This window comes from Rattus norvegicus, chromosome 2 (assembly GCF_021556685.1).
Source record: "Rattus norvegicus strain SHRSP/BbbUtx chromosome 2, alternate assembly SHRSP_T2T, whole genome shotgun sequence".
NCBI classification, from domain to species: Eukaryota; Metazoa; Chordata; class Mammalia; order Rodentia; family Muridae; genus Rattus; species Rattus norvegicus.
The window spans coordinates 239,368,696-239,387,614 of record NC_141535.1 but is presented as its reverse complement, the minus strand read 5'-3'; the positions used below and the strand labels follow the sequence as shown (position 1 = coordinate 239,387,614).

The following is an 18,919-nucleotide window of genomic DNA, read 5'->3' as shown; positions in this document are numbered from 1 at the left end:
AGATCTCATGCGTACATCTTCATCCCCACCTGCCACCCACATAGTCTGTCTGTAGTTTCAGGCTTCATACTGTACAGTTGGTCTCATACAGCCTTTAGGAGCTTGACACCATTTTATAAAATCTTGAGTGAATTTATAAAGCAGTAAAATCAACCCAAAGTCAGTTACTCTACACCTAGTCAATGTCAGGAATAGAGAACAGCTTAACACGTATGGTGTGTGTTCTGACATGTGTTCTATGATATATGTGTGGGGGAGAAGTTTCAGAGGATGCCTTATGGGAGTTAGTTCTAGTATTCTAACATGTTAATCCTGGAGATAAAACTCATGTCCTTAGGATTTTCAGAAAGTACCATAACTGGCTAAGCCATTTCATCATCCCCAAAACACAACTTTAGTTCTTAAATTAAGACTTTCAACAAAGGGATCCTATGTCCCTCTAATACAATATTCTGTAAGATTGCCCTTCACTGTATCAACAAAGATACTTATGACTCTGTAGCTGGTCATTTGAAAATCTCTCTCTCTCTCTCTCTCTCTCTCTCTCTCTCTCTCTCTCTCTCTCTGGGTGTGTGTGTGTGTGTGTGTGTGTGTGTGTGTGTGTGTGTGTGTGTATTTGTGGAGAGAAATAGAGAGAGGTTCCCCTGAGCTTACATCAACATCTTACATGAGGCCTAAACATGGTCTCACATAACAGAAAAAACAAATAGTATGTGTTACATAATTGAGTAAGTACCAATCACAAACTTAAAAGATTCACATCTAGAAGTGAGACCTGTAGTCATAACAAGACAGACCTGGGCACATAGGAAAGGGAAAGAAAGCCTGAGTGGGGAAAGATCTCAAACCTGCCTACCCAAGTCTAAATTGTCATCATGGGCTTCTGGGATGATTTGGAGCTTGTAGATCCCTCAGCAGACTTACACCGGAAATGAAAGTAGTGGTTTGGACAACACTTCTGCTTGTTCTTATTTTATGACATGCTTTAAAGCTGTGAGAAGCTCTCACAAGAAGCCAAGCAAGCGTCACAGACGCGTACCAGCATAGTCATACATTCACAGCTGTGTACCAGCACATGGGTACATTCATTGCTATGAGTTTACAGGTGAGTGACTTCCTCCTGTCCCAGGTCATGCTGATATGCAGTTGTCAACTTGGTGGCCTGGGACGACTGTGCATCCTCTATGTCTAGGCTTCTGCAGCAGGGCTCTTAGGTTGGGATGATGCTTTTAAGAGGATTATTTACTTACTGAAGGAGCTCTCCTTCCTTTCCTTGAATCCACATGCACAGGTTTGTTCTTGTTTTTGGCTGAACTGTGCAAGAACTTCATTCTTACCCCATGAAGCAGGTAAGAGTACTGTTCCTTTGGGGCTGTAGAACATGGAACTTAGTAGACCGTTGTTGTTTAAGGTTGCCCAGTATTATCTGCTCTGTGATAATGGCAGGAAATAGAATGAAATGATTAATTAATACCTGTCTCTTCTGAAAATTATATTGTTTTTAAAGACTACATTCTACACTTTCTTAGCTTATGACCAATGATAAATAGGTATAATTTACCTTTCAGTCTGTAACAAAGAATATAAAATAATGAACATTTACTGCCAAGTTTGACTCAATAACCTTTAAAAATTCTTGGCTGAAACCATTTATTTAATGTTATATACCCAGTTCGAAAGTGAATGTTAATGTTGTGAGTAAATTTACAAATCCATGACACTTTCTCCCTAATTAAGAGGTCCTTTCTTCACCAAACTCGAGAACAAGCACTCTCTTCCTTTGGTCTTCTACAGGGTGTCTTATTCCAGAGATAGAAGAATTGTGTCCCATGCTGAAGTATTTCACATCTGAGTTGCCTCAGAAGCATATGACTTGTGAAATTATCTTATGTGGTCATCACAGCCATGCTCACTAATTTTTATGTCTGAATAAAATTGCCTTGTTTTCTCACTATCTGCTTTGTATCCTTTTGGTGCTGTGACACAGGTTGTTTCTAAGTTGAAGTTATTAAAAATTGCTGATAAGTAAAATTCTCCTATGAGATATTTACATAATAGATATTTTAATTTCTTACACAAAAATACTTAAGCATGAAATTCTCAGGTCAGTGGATACATTTTTTTTTTATCTTTGGGGAACTGTGGGGATATTTTAGATTCCTGGCAGCACCTGTGAATGTTCGATGCTACATGTCTTGTCAACATTTGATGTTACACATCCTTTAATTTTACCCATTCATATAGGCTCTTGGTGTTATTTCCCTGAAGCTTTCATCTGTATTTGCCTGTTGGCTAATGATGTCGAGGCCCTTGGAGGCTTTTGATGAGTGGTATATCTCCTTTCAGCTTATCTCTTTCCTTTATAATCTTTTACGACTTGTATTACCTCTTTATAAAGGAGTTAAAAGAATTATTTATGTATCCTAGAGGCAAACCTTTGTGTGTGTGTGTGTGTGTGTGTGTGTGTGTGTGTGTGTGTGTGAGTGAGTGTTTATGTGTGTGGGAGATATTTAGCCTCACTCTGTAGTTTGCTTACACATTTTTAAAACATTTAATAAGTTTTACACATTGGAAAAGCACAATTTATCTCTTCCTTATGATCATTTATTTTGTAGATGATATTTGCTCCCTTCAGATTTAAAGGCTACATTTCTTGTGATTTGGTTTCTAGAGTTTTATAACTTTAGCTTTCTTTCAGTTTAGCCTAGATTAAATTTCACATATGTCACCATCTGCCCTGGTGCCAGGTAGTAACTTATCAGTTGCCCATAGTTTCCCTGACACTGGTAGCTACTGGATACAGTTCCTGTCTTTCACAGGAGGAAAATTTCTATCATACCATGTAGAATTTAGATCTAGTCATCTATCTGTCATCTTTCTAGTTGCAGTGACAAAGCATCTTGCCAAGCAACTCAGGGAGTGTTTCTTTGGGCACAGCATTTGTTGGTATAATCCACTCTGGTAGGAAGGCAGAGTGGTGAGAGTAGCTCTTGCACTTGGGGCTGGGTTTTCTATCTTCCAGAATCACAAAGAGGGATGCCAGTGTTCATCTAGATTTCTCCTTTAAAAAATTGTGTGTGTGTGTGTGTGTGTGTGTGTGTGTGTGTGTGTGTGTATACATACATACATATACATACACACATGCATATATATTCTATTTTTTATGTTGTCCCCCTTCATGGTTTCCCCTCCTCAAACTCCCATCCCATTTCCTCTGACTCCTTCTATGAGGGTGTTCCCCGTTTCATCTCCTCCCACCTCACGAACCTAGACTTCTCCTATGCTGGGGTATCAAGCCTCCATCGGACCAAGGGCCTCCCCTCCCATTGATGCCAGATAAGGTCGTCCTCTGCTGCATACGCAGCTGGAGCCATGGGTTCCTCCATGTGTACTCTTTGGTTGGTATTCTAGTCCCTGGGAGCTCTAGAGGGGTGGGGGCTCTAGTTAGTTGATATTATTGTTATTTCTATGGGGTTGCAAACCCCTTCAGCTCCTTCAGTCCTTCTCCTAACTCCCCCATTGGGTCCCCATGCTCAGTCAGATGGTTGACTGTGAGCATCTGTGTCTGTATTGGTCAGGATCTGGCAGCCTCTCGAGGAGCAGCTATACCAGACTCATGTCAATGAGTGCTTCTTGGCATCAGTAATAGGGTCTGGTTTTGATGTCTGCAGTTGGAATTTCTACATAACACCCTAACCCACAGTAAGGTGCACAGATTCAGGATGAGTATTGTCTTCTCAATAAAACCCCTGTGGAGATATACGTATGTCTCCTAAGTGACTCAAAATTCAGTCTAGTTAACAATCAAGCCACACTATGATAATTTATAGCAAAAATCTCTATATCTTACACAAAGAGCCTATAACCAGAGAAGCTTCTAGATGTATTGCAAGAGTAAGATAAGTCAGTTTACTAAAAGTTATTAATACTAAGAAGGATAGCTAGTGTGAAGAGAGAAGGAGCCTGGCATCTTGCATTCTTGAATTCCAAGATGTCAGGGCAGAGGAAACAGGACCTGGCCCACCCTGCATTCCTGCATCTGCTGTCCTAAAGTCAGCTCAACTCTTCCATTGTCCAAGATAATCTGGAACTAGGAAGGAGGACCACTACTCTTTAATGGTGTCTCTTAATGGCAGTACTAAAATCAAAGAGAGTCTAGGAAATAAAATCTGTGGATTTCCAACCATCATAAGAAACACAAGCAATGGAGTAAAGATGGAAATTTGACTAAAGACCCAGAAATTGTTGGCAGATATAGCAGGTACCAGGTATCATCTCATTACACAATGTATAGGCATAAATGACGTTGATAGGAACAGTTGTGTTGATGTGGGGGACTGATATATAACAGATGATTTCTGAGGCCTTTCCATGCCTTCACTAAGATTCTTTCCAGTCTGATTGTATTGTAAACCAAAATAAACCCTCAATAACATGTTATTCTTTCCCTTACTCCTTCCACAAATATAAACCAGTAAATAAAGTGAGAGCCATCTGCCAAAGACCTGAGTAAGCAGATTCCCAAGGTCCACCCTCATCTGTATTCACAGCTCCAGGGTTTCTTGAGGGTTGAGGTCATGGAGATGCTGACTGGAGCAAACCTGCTCCCTGATGTGACCAGAAAACATTTGTTGAGGCAAAATTATACTATAAAGATCCATTTCCATATAAGTACCCCAGATGAGACAAGCCACAAGAGTGAACTAATTTAAAACATCTCAGAGAGGAGAAACCACTGCAAAAGTGCAACAGAGCTGAGCAAAAGTCTTCCTAGAAAACAACTGTGACAGGTAAAAATTAAGAACAGGAAATTGTGTTCAGCAAACGAATAAATATTTATCTAAGAAAAATGTAGGAAATTTTGGCAAGAACGGGAAAATTCTGCAGTACCAAGACACAACTTCTGTCGTCCTCCTCTGAGTATGGTAGAAAAAAGTCTTACTTCGGGTAGCCATAGATAGGATGTGGAACCTTCCAATGAGTTTATTGTTCTTTGCAACAGACTGATGGGTTCAACAAACCGAAAGGTACACTAAGATGAGTACACTATGAAGCCTCAAGAAATAGACATAAAAACTTCTCCCGTCAAGATGGAAGCCGCTCTTTGATGAAAATGTGGTACAATTTATGCTTCAAAGCATCCCGGGAAGGAGAGCCATCACTTAGCATGTAGTGCATGGCGTTATTTGAATGTAACACCAGTAGGGAAATGCCAGCCAGAAATTTACTGGAAGATAAGGAAGCTCTCCAAGACTGAAAGAAGTTTCATGTCATCAATGCTGTGGTTTTAATGTAAAGAGAGCCTCAAGGCAGACACATCTGAACAGTGTTATATCTGTGCACTGTAGTAGAAATAGACTTCAGGGGCTTAAGTGATATATAGCAATAGATGAAAGAAGAAAAAAGAAGTAATTTAAACATAATAGTTGAGGACTTCTGTTGCAGTAAAATTTAAAAAAAAAAGGTTTCTTTTATCCCACACTAGTGCGGGCACCATAGGGCCACATTACATCTGTGGGATATTTTCATCTCAGTCAACAAAGCATCCCACCCACTAAGCTTCATCCTATATCACACTTCTGATGGCAACAATCTCTCTACCAATCTAGTTCCCAAGGCAGGTTGCCACCATGACAGACACACACATCCCAATTCCATGGTGGCTCAGTGTGTCCAGCCACCACACACTCTCTTGAACTCAATTAAATTATCACATGAAAGACCACACAACACAATAACCTCTGGTCCAATTGATTAAATATAATTGCCCACCTAGATAAAATATAGTTTGTTCATCTAGACACATAAAATCCTGTACACATCCATCCCTTAAGAGTAGTCATAACAACCTGTAAATGTGCAGAGAGAAATCTTAACATCCACCTCAATGTTCTCTTGGCTGCTCTCTTTCTAAAATTTTCTCCTGCCCATCCTTTCTTCTCGTCCAGTGACAGGTCTCATTCTATCCTGTACCTTCCTTCACTTGCATAATGACATCAACATACCGACCTTACTATACAACTTTCCATAAGGTAGAGAAGAAGCAGGCCCAAGATAAACAAGTGTATGGATGATTTAAATAGAACCAGCAAACTCTTATATTTGTCTCTGGAACAATCTATTCTATAGTAGTACAATACAGGCTCATTCTAGGCATAAATTGATTATTCTGTAGAGTTTTCTGCATTAGGAAATTTAAATTATCAAAATCACATAAGTACTGTTAATGTGAGGAAAAATTACAGAAATTAGAAACAGAAACTTCAGAAAAAATATTTGACATTAATCAACACATTTCTAAATTACCAGTAGTTGCAAAGATACTACAAGGCACTCGAGGAAATTCTTTGTGTTAAATGAAGTTTAAGAGACAACAGGCCATGTCATGTGAGAAAGTGAATGAGTGCCTAAAGTTACAAATAACAGATGGAAACATATTTATTTTTTAAAATGCTTAATCTGAAAATGTAAAAAGTTTCAGTTTCAGTTAAAGGAAGAGTATGAGGAAACAGGTAATAGGCAAATTAAAAACAACAACAAATCATACAAATAAACCAAAACAAAGGAAAAGTAGATAATAACAAACAGTAACAACAAATAATTAAATTATAACTAGCTATTATGTGAGCCAAAATTTCTATGTCAAGCTGACTAGATATTTTAATATCCTATACTAAACACACATAGACTAGACACTAGACCATGCATAAAATCAATTTAGAAGGAATTTTGGATCTAATGGTACAGCCATAACTACATAGTCCTAAAGTAAAATTGAGGAGTAAATTTTCATAGCATGGACAGTGGTTTCCAAATAAAAAACTAGGAATGCAATCAATATAAAAGAAAAGAAGGAGAAAGACAAGAACAAGAGGAAGGAGGAGGAAAGGGATGGGAAGAAGGACAAGGAAAATGAAGGGGAGCAGGAGAAGAACAATGAGAAGAAGGAGGAGGAGGATGAGGAGGATGAGGAGGAGGAGGACAAGGAGGAGGAGGATGAGGAGGAGGAGGATGAGGAGAAGGAGGATTAGGATGAGGAGGAGGAGGAGGAAGAGGAGGACAAGGAGGAGGAGGACGAGGAGGAGGAGGAGAAGAAGAAGAAAACTATAGGTAAATTGTATTTCATCAAATTAAGTAATTTTAATCTTCAAAACTCAAGGATAAAATGATTGCAAATAAAACCTATAGAATGGGAGAAAATATCTCTCTAGCACATACCTGCTACGTGGTATAGAATTCCTAGAACTCAAATAAATCAAGTGAAAACCAGAAGTTTGAATAGCATGTGTCCAACAATAATGTAAATGACTGTTAGGCAGTTGAGTAAATGTTGAAAGCCCTTTTAGGAATTCATAAAGAAAAATTCATTAAGAAAATGATTTCTTAAGGATGCTTACAATTCTTTAAGGATTTATAAATCAAAACTGAGGTGAAAAACAATTTCTTACCCAGCAAAATGACCAAAAAAAAATGACAGGAAATATGTGAGCTAAGATGACCAAAGTAAGAACACGTATTGCTACTACTGTAAAGTTGTAGAGACACTTTGGAACACATAGTAGGTCCTGAGAATATTAAATATAGTTTTGTTATATAACACCATTTGTTCTACTCTTTTGTTCACACTAGAGAAAAATAAAAATGCATATCCTTGCATTTGTACCTGAGTACAACATTGTAAACCGAATTCAAGTGAAAATGTATAAAAACCAACCAGAGATAACCAATGAACTAAGAGTGATGAAAAATTAATTAACCCATATTACAGGTTCTTCCAAATAACTGTACCGATTTAGTTTTTTTAGAATTACCCAATTTAGAACCTTACAAAAGCACCATGTATAAAGATTCAACCAGAGATTCAGAGGAGGGTAAAATCACATAGATCAATGACGCTTTTGCTAATGAATGAATCAAACTCAAGAATTTATGCTTGGTTGAGTTACAAAATCAGATAGAAATAGAAGCAGAATCCAAATCCAAATTTTGATGGCTCCTGCCCAGTGTCTATATTCTGGTCCCCAGGAAGGAAACTATACTTCACTCAGATCATGACTTTAACACAGATACACTCAACTTGCATTCATAATGGATAAAAGAAAAAACATCCAAGATTATAGTGGAATGAATATGTAGTCAACTACAATGGAGGATACCCTGCTAATTCTATTTTAGCTGTACATCTATATTATTCAAACACAATTGCCCCTCATTCTTCAAGACCCATCTTCTCCTTAGCTGGCAGTGTATAGTCCAAAACTTTTTAAATTTTACTATAGTAATAGTATAGAGATTAAAAAACATGTACAACTTAGGGGGCACCATTCATCCCATGCACAGCCCTGACAGATGTTCACAGACATCAGTGGAATAATGAAGAAACAAATTGATCATTCTGGAAACTGTGTTTGATGTGTTTTTAAAATCAATTTACACACTTAGTATTGATAATTGTGGCACCAATGCCCAGGGAGATTGGCATACATAATTCTAAACAAAATGCTCACAAAACAAATTGAAAAACATACTAAAAGCAGCATCCATCATGATCAGGTCAGCCTTATCCCAGAGATGGAGGGACGGCTCAAGCAAAGCGTAAAGTTTGCAATTAAGGGTAAGTTAGAATAGTTCAGTTAAGATCAATTAAAATCCTCTTCAAAAACCATGATTGGAAACTAAGTTAAGTGAGACATTACAAGGGACTGTGTTTATTGATTATGAACACATAAGAACTCTATTCCAAAGTCATAGGAAGTATTTTAAATAAAATCACAGAAAAAATTTCAAGGCCAAAATGAAAAAGAAACAAATAAGCAACAACAACAACAGCAGCAGCAGCAACAACAATAACAGCAACAACAACAACAGCAGCAGCAGCAACAATAACAGCAACAACAATAACAGCAACAACAACAACAGCAGCAGCAGCAGCAACAGCAGCAGCAGCAGCAACAGCAGCAACAACAACAGCAGCAGCAACAGCAACAACAGCAGCAACAACAACAGCAACAACAATAATAGCAGCAGCAACAACAACAGCAGCAACAGCAGCAGCAGCAGCAGCAACAACAACAACAACAACAATTACTGCTCTTGCAGAGGACTGGAGTTTGGTCCTCGGTCCCATGCTTGTTTACTCATAACTGCTTATATCTCTACATCCAGGAATTTCCAATGTCTGCAGCCTCAGCTTACATATATGTGTGTGTGTGTTTGTGTGTGTGTGTGTGTGTGTGTGTGTGTGTGTGTATAAAACAATAAGTCTTCAAGTACAAATGCACTTGACACTTTATCACATTCCTGGTAGAATGACTATTCTAGCAAATGAGAAGAGATACTGAAGAGGTTGTAAGGAAAGGGCCATTCTTTTGCATTGTTGTGGGAGTGTAGATTTGTGCAGTCACTATGAAAATCTGTGTAGATGCTTCTCAAAAGTGTAGAAATAGAACCATATGGCCCACTTACATCACTTCTGGGCATATAACCAAAGTCTCTATAAGCTACTAAAATTATATTTGCTCATCCATGTCCATTGCTGCTCTATTCACAATTTCTAGGAAATGGAAATATCTTAGATGCTCATTAACAACTAAACAGATAATCAAAACATGAATATGTACGTGTGTGTGTGTGTGTGTGTGTGTGTGTGTGTGTGTATGTGTAGATAGATAGATAGGTAGATAGATAGATATAGAAATCTACTGCATATAATGGAATTTTATTCAGTTGTAAAAATGAAATTCTAGAATTTTCAAGAAAATAAATAAAACAGGTTTAATAAAAAGGATTATAATGAGCGAAGTAATCTAGTCACATGATAATAAGGCCCTATTGGTGAAGATATATGCACACTAGTAGCCAGATACAGAGAAATCAATCTGAAACTGAAATGAAAGCCCTTGTCTAGTATATCTAGTCCCCAGAGTTGATAAGAAATCTGCTGCAAAGGAAAGGCATTAGTGATCTTACTCAGGAGTGAGTGCTGTAAACTATAATGCCAAACTGCCAGTTACTTCGTACTTACTGCACCAGTGGCATAGCGGTGGAGATCAATAGGTCTCAGTATGTTTGATTCATACTTCATAGGAGGAAATATCTGCCTAGTACTATGGACACTACCAAAATGTTATGGCTTGGAAGGTCATAGGAAAGTCATGGCTGCTTAGCTGAACTAACATGGCACCAAACTGAAATATAATTATATTTCTGTTTATAACCTCAGACAACAAATGCTGCTCTCATCCTCTGAACAGCTTCTCCTTTCAGGAGACAACAGTGAATGTAGGTGGCTGCCTAAGGTTCTGACAATATGTGGTAGCTGAATGTTTAGTCCTCAAGACATTCTTTCCTATTCCCTCAATACTTAGGGCACATCTCAAAAAAAAAGAGTAAAAAACAAACAAACAAACAAAAATCAAAACTATAAGAAATAAAAAGTTGAAACAGTACGTGAAGGGTTATCTTCAGTGCATGATACAGACACTGCACGTAGGATCTTACAACAGATACAGAGTCTGAACAAGACCAGGACTGTCACCAACAAATCAGGTATGAGAAAGGGCTCAAGAAACACTACACTCCCTAGATGATATACCTGCTATAAATTAATTATGGGGCAGGGGGTGTAGTCTTTGTCTTCAGATGCATATCTAAATGCATTATGATGAGCCAACTAGATTGTAATTGATATTTTCAAAGCTGTGGTCAGGTAGAGGGTTGGTTAAAGCCAGATTGTTAGAAAACATAACAAAGCGAAAACAGGTGAGTGTGGAAAGGGGCTTGAATGGAGGAAGGAGAAAACAACTGTAGTAAGAGGAGGAGGGTGTATTATGTGTGGTGAGAATGAACAATGCATTCTCTACATGTACTGAGTTGTCAAAGAACAAATTTAGTCAGAAAAGAAAAGGAAACGTAGACGCTGTCATCTGCTTTTGCTTGATTTATATCAAAATTTTGTAAGTCTTGTCATTAAATATGCCATGGCAACACTCATGGCAACATTAGTCTAAACTTTTGGATCAGAAAGGAAGTTACCACAAGTGACTTTTATACATTAAGCTTTTGTGACATTAAATTTGGTTGACTTTGGCATTGGTCCCAATTGACAGAACTGACAAGAATTTGACATTGCATGTTGTATTTTCATTCTAGGAATTTGATTTTTAATGCACGGGACAGCATTCCTTTGATTGCTACTTTGCATCTTCTGATGTATCCTGGTGTATATTCAATGCTTTGCCTTCCTAAGTAGGTTAGACTTCTTTCTCCTAATCTCAGAATGGTTGGTTCATAATCAAAGTTTAGTGGTGTACAGCTCTTACACAAAAAGCAATCATTTATTTAATTACTGGGAACAGATGCTGATCTTGGTCTCTGATTTTAAACAAATGGTCTTGGATCCAACCCCATTGCAAGCAGGTAAATTAAGAAGAAAAGACATCTGTAAAGGAGACATGTACTTGGAATGTTATAACTAGTCTATATTTGAGGTTTCCCATTATCTTCCTAAACGGGAGAATCATTTATTCATTCTAATACCCATCATACCCATTGTTCCTCGACCAAACCATTAAGACCAGTGTAGTCTCACCATTTCCTGACTTGGTTCCCACTCATCTTTATGAATATTGAGGTTAGTACAATATGGTCAGAACACTGATATGATGAAAGTTTCTTTGAATTTCTAAGGCACAAATTTATACTTTGTAACCAAGTTCAGAACATAAAATGATAGCTTGTTTATATACATATATTAGCAAATATTATGCATATGATTTATAGATGTCTTACCAATAAGTTACGTGTTCATTGCAGAGAATTCTAAAAAAATGCAAAATATATTTCTAATTGTCTGTGTTTTCTCTCATGTATTTATTTCCTGCTAGTCTAATATATGAAATAAAATGTATATATTTGCTCTTCATACTAATCTCTACTAGAATCTGCCACAGAGTGAGGTAATACGGAGGCCATCTTCTCACACAGCAGCCAATTAACATGATGATAAGTCTAAGGGTAGCACAAGCTCGAGCTTTATGAATTTGAAGTGGCATGTTCAGTTTAGACAGATTAATTAAAACAACCAGGTACACGTTGTTATCATATTCGATTCACATCTTCCAGTATTAAGGTTGCATTAGGTTTATAAAATGAGGAATTAATTCAGAGAGGTGCTAATTAAATGTAAATAAAGGCCATTATGAACTTCTCAATGGAACTCAATTGGCATTATTATATTAAATAAAGATGATGTCAATCAGATGCCCAGGTGCATGACTTCTCTAAATTTTCACCTTTAAGCATTCAGAGAAGCATTATTGACTAGATAAATTTAATTACAGACTCATAAAAGGTTCTGCTGACCATTCTCTTAACTTCTTTGGATTATGTAGCAAAACAATCATTCCTCTCCACAAAACAAAGGATTCTTTTATCAATAAGGTGACTTTCGAGAATTTTTAAATCAAACTGTTCATTTCTCCCTTGAAATTCCTAGGGTTTCCTGCAATGGGGACACTTTTCCTGAGACGGGTTCATTCTCATTTCAGTTTTAAGTAGCTCACTGTGGGAGAAGCTCACACTCTCCTTCCCCATTTAATTTGTGTTGAGCATCACTAACTTTCAACATGTATTAAAAATAATACATGAGGGGCTGGAGAGAAGGTTCAGCAGTTAAGAGCACTGACTGCTCTGCCAGAGATCCCGAGATCAATTCCCAGCCATCACATGGTGGCTCACAACCATCTGCAATGCTATCTGATGCCCTCTTCTGGTGTGTCTGAAAACAGCTACAGTGTACCCATATACATAAAATAAATCCTTTAAAAAGCTATACATAATAAAAAAATATTTTTACCACAAAAAGAAAGGAAATTGTATAACAGCAAGCTTTTCCACCCATGGCCTAATTCCTGATATAATGACTCTAAGACTAAATTATTTATACATTTTCTTCCTGCTAGCTTGTAGTTCAGTCATCCTGATTTTTCAATTCTAAGTCCCGTCACATAGGTAGTTAACTCTTCTCAAGTTCATGTGCCCATCTTCCTCAGATTTCAGAGCAAATCCCTGTGGCTGACTATTCTGGAAATTCTCTGTCTGTACCAGAACTTCCACCTCGGTGATTCTTGCTAATAGGCCAACAGTATTTTATTGGCAGGTGATGCTTCTGTACAGTTTACAAAAGATTCTCTGTACATTTCCCCCATTTACTCTAATAAAAGATTATTTCTCTTACAGTAGTAAACTATATACCATAATAACAATTATGAAACCTAACTGGTAAGATTTACATTCACAATGTCTGGTCTAGAGGTATCTGGCAGCCTTGGAGAAAGTATTCTACTAGTCATCCAATCTCGATGAGTTCAAAGTTCTGTAACTAAATCAATTTCTATCATAACTTGCATTATCAGCCTAAAATATATTCTTAGACTTCAGAACATTTTCTTTAATCCTAAATGTCTTAAACGTATATGTATATACATATATAAGTATCTAGCCTTCATCCCCATCAGAGGCATCAGGAAGGAAGAAACACTGCCTGATAGAATCGACAGAAAAAGCTGGCTGTGTGGACTTACCAAAATTTTTCTCTGTAATGTTGGAGCAACCATCTTTAGTCTTCTATCTCAGGATATCTGACAGACTTTTCATGAAGCAGGAGGAACCACTTACCCTGTCTTGGCGACGCTCGGCAATTGAGTTGCATCTCATTTGTCCAGCTTGGATAGCATTTTTTTTCATCAGTTGAAGCAAGAGTGATATCATGCCCACTGGTTGGCTTGCTACATATGAAACACACTAGATAAGGATGTCCACTGATACTCATCATCTCCTCTGAAATAGAGAAGGGGTGCTGTCAGAAGCAGACATGTCTTGCTGCCCCAAAAAAGCCTTTTAATGATAAAACAACTTTAAATGCTATATTTCATCGATCTCTGAGGTTTTTGAAGACCATCTGTCAATCTATAGTATATCTGAATAGACAAATATCGTTTGTTCTAGCTCTTTACTATCTGTTCGATTTCGGAAACATCTTAATGTAGTTAGACTAGTATCTAACATGACAATGAATTTGATTGACTACTAACTTACACTTTTAAATATTCTAAACAGTTTGTAATAGCAGCTTTCAAGGAGTATAAGTTCATATTACATAGGCATGATACCTTAAGTAAGAGTTGAAACACATATACATAGCATATTATAGCAAAATATAATCCTAAATCTGTATCAATATCCAATATCTATTCCAACGTATAAATATTTGTCCTGTTGACATTCCTTGGTCTAAAAGTGATTCAATAATTACCCTTTTTATCCTATTATTCTTATATCTCCCTTTTTTCTTTTTGATCCTCCCCACCCTTTCCTCTCAGCATAAGAGAGAAAGAGGATAGAGGACAGAGAAAAGAGAGATATTCCGGAGTCTAACCTCCTATACTTTCTTTCCTTTCTGATCAAGGTAATTAACAACTTGCAAACAACTCCTATTAAACAATGGCAACACCTATCATCCATTGGCTGACCAGAACTATCCACCGTCCTCCTGGGAATGAGGATATTGATCTCTTGCTTCATGCTTGTTTGAGGCATCATTCCCTTTTCAGGCCTCTTTTTTTAAAAAAATGGTATATTGGGCAGTGTTTTGAGAAAACTGTCTGCAGCATTGGCTGTCCAGTCTGTGCATGCTATGAAACGTCCATGCTTAACTGAAGTCCTGACTGGAACACTCTGTGAAGTCTCGCTAGCCATTTTGAAACTGTCCCCGATGCAGATTTTTGAGAAAATAGAGTTGAGGCAGTCTGAGGTAGAATCACCTAGACTACTTGTCCAATCTTCTTTGGTGACTCATCCTCTTGAACAGCAAACATACAGACTTTTAAATGTATTATAGCTTTGTACACTAACATGAGTATAGAACATACGCTATGCAGAATTCAGTTAGATGATTCTCTGCTCACTGTACAGACAGTTATCTCAAACTTGCTTATAAGTTAGTTTAGATTGTACAACAAACTCTAGTTTAAAATTTTATCAGAGCCACTAAAAGGATGTCATGACAAATCTTGAGGGTTTTGTAGCCATCACCATTTATTGACTCTACACAGCTTAATTTCTGGCTGGAGATAACTTTCATGTCTCAGCCTCTCAGAGCTGTCCCCATATAGAAGGAACAGCATATGTTTTACTTTTTTGCTCTTCTTTTTTATTTATTTCTCCCTGTCTTCAACCGAGATCTTTAGGAGGTCTACCCATGTCAAATTTGATTTTTATCAATTTGTAAGGAATTCACAGCTTTTCCCATGGAAACAAATATAAAGCCTCTCCCCCCAGTGTAAATCTTTTCTTTCCCTCCATTATAAAGTTAGGACGACCTCAATATAATCAGGCTGATTTAGATCTGCAGTTTTTCCCATAATCCATTGCTTCTCAGCAGTAGTTGTCTTTTTGTTCATTAGCATTCAAAAATACAAGGTTAATAAAGCACTATGTAATCTATCTCTGAGGGTCTTTATTATCCCTTTGTATTGTTTAAGTGTCTCCTTTAAAGTGTGATTAGATCTCTCTTGTCCTATAGGATTGAGTGGTATAATGTAGTATGATTTATATTATAATATGAAAAATGTATCACTTTACCAGAGACATGTGTTGTAGCATTGTCAGATTTTTTTTTTAATTTTGATGTATTTATTCAGAAAAGCAATTCGGCTACAGGAACATGACCATTTGAGAGAAAATCCAAAAACTTTCAGTCAGCAATCCTGTGGATTCCAAATTTTACCATCCGGATGAGATTCTCTTGTCTGAAGCTTTTCATGAAATCAGATACTTTGCATGATGCCTGATGTGGTCAGTGATGAAGGTTGCGATGAGGTAGTAACTGTGATCATAACCCATTGTAGCCTGAAAACAACAGTGATTTTCTTTTCTGTATAGGCAGCTAGGAAGTCATCAGGGAGTAACTGTCCATCTGAGAGAAACTCATCTTTTCCTTGATCAATTAATATGTCAATCGGCGAACCTGAATAGAACCTCATGAGACAGGTGGCATCCTATGCCTTCCATTTACTTTGATCTGGTCCCAAATATCAATTAAAAGCATTTTTGTCCCAAGGACAGAGCAGAGGGTTGCAAATTGGAGCAAATGCTGACACAGATCTGTATTTTCCAGGTTCTTTCAAAGCACAAATCATAGCTCCGTGGTCTCTCGTGCAGTGACCAAAAAGAGACATCCTCTGTGGGTCCACTGGGAAATTGGCTTTTATGAGTTGTGGAAGCTCATCTGTTACATAAGCCTATAGTCTGTAGTTAGCGATCCAAAGATCTTCAGTGGCGTTCACGTAAAACCGAGCACCAGTGCCAAAGCTGTCATCTTCTCCTTTAACTTCGCAGCTACTGGAGCTGGTATCAGGGCAATGAACACAAGGCAGCTTGCTGATAGCCAGACTTCGATACGAAATTTTGTTCTGTGCAAGTTAAACCAGACAGCCAGTAAAGGGCAGGGCACTTTCCTCTCTCAGACTAGGGTGGTTAGTAGACAGCAGATTACATTTTACATTTCAGCTCAACACTGCTATGTTCGAAAACTTTCTGGAGCCCTCCAAAGCACCTGTTGCTGGAAACTTGTTTTGGCACCATTCTTCTCCTTGGTGAGGGGCAGCTCCAAAGTCATCAGAAGCATTGTCAGTCTTAATTTGTGCAGGCATTCCCATAATTGCCATAACCTATAATAAATCTGTTAGTACAGAATCAGCCTTCTCAGAACTTAAAGCGGCCTCCCATTGAAATCCTGAATGTGTCTATTGTACAATATGCATATTTTAAATTTCCAAGCTCTGCAAAATAAAACACACCCATTTGCCTTATTTTATTTCTTTGGGTACTTTTTGGGTTACTCCCTGTAGCTAATGAAGTCTGGTTATACAAAGAACAGGTGAGACATTTCTTTGTCTTGCGGCCAAGCAATAGAAAACTTTTCCTTTAAACATTTGTTGTTGACATGTTTTATTATTAATGGAATTCTGATGCTTCTAGCACATTTCTAACTAGTAGCTGATCAATTTCATTGTTGTCTGTGCTAGAGGAACTGGTCGAACCATACTGAGTGTGATAGTATGGTATTATACCCAATGGTCTATTTCCATTTCTGATAACATGTTGTAGTTGAATAAATAAAGAAGTTAATTCTGAATCATCCTGAATAAGGTCAGAAGTTCCTATATGCAAAACAACTCTTCCTGCAAATTGAGAGTCAGTAACTATAGTAAGAGATTGTGGAAAATCTAATATTACCACGAGGATGGCATATATCTCTGATTTTTGAATCTGCTAATTGATGAAGTCTTGTTTTTCCTTTCAGAGTCAATTTAGAAACCTTTTCTATTGAGGTCTTCAGTATTTTACTCATTATGTTAAAGATATCCATTCTCAGATATTATCTTCGCTCTGCATAAGAATTCATGTGGGAGAAGGAGTAGAAGGTAAAGTAACTAAAATATACACCATCTTTTCACCCAAACAATCTCTATGTGCCTCTTGTAATTTCTTTTCTAACAGAGCTAACTCTTTTTCAGCCCCTGCCTACAATTCTCTTGGGCTATTTAAGTTTTATCGTTCTTGTAAGATTTGGAATAAGTGACTTAGTTCTTGAGTAGTTAATCCAATTATAGGCCTTAGCCAATTAAAGTCTTCCAACGATTTTGAAAATCATTCACAGTTCTCAATTGAGTTCCACTGATTTGTATTTTCTGTCGTCAAATCTTTTGTAGACCTACCATATCTTACATAATTATTATAATAACTTCACTGCACCTTTTCAAGAGCAATTTGTAATCCCTACCAAGGCTAAATTCTCTTTGCTTCATCAAACATTTTCCCTCTAAGGCATTTGTATCTGAATCTGCCAATAAGATATCATCCATGTAATAAATTTTGGATTGAGGAAACAGTTTATGAATTATTTCTAATGGCTGTTGTACAAAATATTGGCAAAAGGTAGGTTTACTCAACATTTCTCGTGTAAAGACACAAAATACCTCTTTATTGAACAACTATTAAAATAAAGTACTGACAAAGCACACCTTTCTCTGTCACTCTCATGCAAAGGAATTGTGAGAAAGCAAACTTTTATATCAAACATTATAATAGGCTATGACCTAGATAATAAGGAAGGCATTGTGATTCTAGGTTCTTAAGATCCTTTTGGCTGAATGATTTTATTAATTGCTCTAAGATATGTCAACACCCTCCATTCTCCTGTTTTCATTTTAATGACAAATTCAGGAGAATTTCTAGGGGTTAGTGGGATCTTCCAAATGTTGACCCTCCAGCTGCTCTTAGACTAGCTGATGTAGCATCTGTAACTTTTCTTTTTGTCATAGACCATTCTTCTACACAAACAGGTTTGTCAGTTTTCTACTTTAATAGATAGAGTAGCTGGAGATCTATCAGTAGTGGCTCCCCCATATAGAGTAGAAGACTTATCCTCCTGTTGTATCCAGCTTATGGACAGTTTGGGTAGTCTGTAACTGTCTTCAAAAACACTTTTAAAAGTTTTTATTAATAACTTTTTTAGTGTATCTGGCTTTATGTAGAGTTCCTTGATCCACTTGGACTTAAGCTTTGTACAAGGAGATAAGAATGGATCAATTTACATTCTTCCACATGCTGACCATTAGCTGAACCAGCACTCTTTGTTAAAAATGCTCTCTTTTTTCCACTGGATGGTTTTAGCTTTGACAAAGATAAAGTGATCATAGGTATGTGGGTTCATTCTGGGTCTTCAATTCTATTCCATTGATCTATCTGCCTGTCTCTGTATCAATACCATACAGGTTTTTTTATCACTATTGTTCTATAATATAGCTTGAGGTCATGGATGGTGATTCCCCCAGAAGTAGTAGAGGATGGACCT

At 37.3% G+C, this 18,919-nt stretch overlaps 1 pseudogene; it reads right to left on the bottom strand.

The window, feature by feature from the left end:
- Window positions 1-15,819: 15,819 nt before the first annotated feature.
- Window positions 15,820-16,644, bottom strand: Esd-ps1 (esterase D, pseudogene 1; annotated as a pseudogene).
- Between the last annotated feature and the right edge of the window lie 2,275 nt (window positions 16,645-18,919).